General features: G+C 32.2%; 2 non-coding genes across 2 annotated transcripts; one reads left to right on the forward strand and one right to left on the reverse strand.

Moving 5' to 3' along the window:
• Positions 1-481: 481 nt before the first annotated feature.
• Positions 482-554, reverse strand: TRNAA-UGC (transfer RNA alanine (anticodon UGC)). The gene has a single exon. It is a non-coding gene; the product is annotated as a tRNA-Ala (tRNA).
• Positions 555-2,132: 1,578 nt separating this feature from the next.
• On the forward strand, positions 2,133-2,205 carry TRNAF-AAA (transfer RNA phenylalanine (anticodon AAA)). Its single transcript has one exon. It is a non-coding gene; the product is annotated as a tRNA-Phe (tRNA).
• The last annotated feature ends 239 nt before the right edge of the window (positions 2,206-2,444 follow it).

A 2,444-nucleotide genomic window follows, 5' to 3' on the forward strand; every position in this document is an offset into this window, starting at 1 on the left:
CAAACATTAAGTCTTCCTTTTACAAGTTGTTTGTGATAATCATCTTTTCATAATTGTCTTCCAATGTTGCCTTCTTGACCTTGTTGGTTTTGAGTGACCAAATTGTATAGTTTAAACAATTTTGTCATAGTCATATAAATATCTTCCGTCTTCATGAAATGAATGACTTTCATTGTTCAAACATTATTGTGCCCATAAAAATGAGTTTTACACTTTGCATTGTTGTCAATAATGAAGATGGACACTGATCCTCCTCCTTGTTCAAACATTATTGTACCCATAAAATTGAGTTTGACACTTTGCATTGTTGTTAATAATGAAGATGGACACTGATCCTCCTCGGTGAACTAAAAGCTCATGCTAAACACGTGTGATCGTGGATGAGTTTTGTTAGGAATGAATTGATAACTATTGCAAGCTATGTAAACCAAAAATTCTGCGTTATTCGCCGTAAAATCAACCATGTTTGTAATTTAAAACATGGAGATGCGGGGTATCGAACCCCGTGCCTCTCGCATGCAAAGCGAGCGCTCTACCGTTTGAGCTACATCCCCAACTGCTTCAGCCTCAACCTAATGCTGATTTTCTAACCGTGCTAAAGGCATTTTTTCATGAAACGGAACTTACAATAAAATGAATAACAATCAATTTTCTTATGAGGTGCATAAAGTGGGGATGATTTCATGAAAATCCATTTCAAAACATGTGAATCCGTAGGGGTTGAGCGGCAGAGAATTATATTGAAACCAATTCAATAGTTATTTATTTATAGAGTTGTTTTTAATCCAATTGACTAGTTACTTATTAGTTGTTTATTTATAGAGTTGTTTTTAGTATTATTTTTTAAATTTTTTGCTGTTGGAATTCGTGAAAAAAATTTAAGGTGAAATTTTGATTTATGTTATTTAAATTGGTTTTTTGATTGTGTATATGAATTCAACATTTTTGAAAAAAATTTAAAGCAATTAGATTATGTAGGGATTACTCATCAAACTTGTGATTTCAATAAATTTATAACTGATTTTAAAAAAATTGACCAGAAAAATCCAAAAAAAACTTCAAAAAATCTCAGTAAAAACAATTCATTTATTTATTATATTAAAGAAAATTAACATCCATGAAATTTATCGATTATTCCATGAAAATTGTATGTCGTTATTTGAAACCCAATTGAGAGCTTCCTTCGCATTACAGGTCGCATTAAGTTTGTTCAGACACAGTTAAAAAAGTGAGGATATGCATTTAAAAATCACTTGAAATGCTTGTGGGGATATGAAGAGGATGACACATAATTAATTAAGAGGAGATGCAGCTCAGACTCATTGCTGTCACTCTAATCAACCTATATTAATCACATTTTACTTGACTCTTTTTCCCTACTGCAGTTATTTTATAATCATATTAAATAAATATAAAAATAGAAACGTATATATACTATATTATTCGTTATTTGAGAATTTGTAGGAGATATAGCATTTGATATTTGATATTTTCATTTTTCTTTTACATGAAATTTAATGATATAAATGTCGTTTTGATTTGGCCTGGTTAGAACACAATTTCTCATTGATTTCAAATTTCTGGTTAAAATATGGTTAGATCACAATTTCTCATTGATTTCAAACTTCTGGTTAAAATATGGCATGAAAATTTCCAAAAAATTTCATTGTTGTAGTGTTTGAATAACTTTTTTGAAAGTAAAAATCGATTCAGGATCATAAAACCCATTGAAATCCCTGGGATACAGAACATTAACGGCTTTCCATTAATCTGGCTAAAATTTATAACATCTTTAAACTACTCTATTTATTTAAAATTTATTTAATCTGATTGCAGCAGTCAATCCAGAAGTAACCCTAGCCTAATGGAAAATAGAGGCCATATATAAGAGTAGCAGTAACTTGCTTCAATTATGCCCATCTGCAAAATAGAGGCCATATATAAGAGTAGCAGTAACTTGGTTCAATTAATCATGTTTCATCTGCAAAATTCATATCATGTGACGGAGGAAAATTTGAATAGGCATCCGTATGGTATCACAGGCAAAATCACAAAAGTTCTTCGCATTATTGATTGCAACAATTTTGTGACGACGATGACACCATTGTTTTAAAATAAGTGATTTTCATAGGGCAGGGATAGCTCAGTTGGGAGAGGGTCAGATTAAAGATCTGAAGGTCGCGTGTTCGATCCACGCTCACCGCATCGTAGATCACAACCGCATATGGTTGCGAAGATGGTAATTTCGTATGGTATGTAAAGAGAAACGTCAGTACGGATTGTATCTCACACCAGACCTTGTGACTATTTTTTTGAATGATGCCAATTTTTTTTATTGTTTTCAGCGCTAAAACGTTGGGAGAGTCACACCGCAGACCTCAAGATCCAGGGTCACCTCTTGTCAGCTTTTATAAGTGATTACAGTTCTGGATTTGTAAGTGAAT

This window comes from Pinus tabuliformis, chromosome 1_1, assembly GCF_031772625.1.
Source record: "Pinus tabuliformis cultivar Carrire ecotype Pingquan chromosome 1_1, CPIR1, whole genome shotgun sequence".
NCBI classification, from domain to species: domain Eukaryota; kingdom Viridiplantae; phylum Streptophyta; class Pinopsida; order Pinales; family Pinaceae; genus Pinus; species Pinus tabuliformis.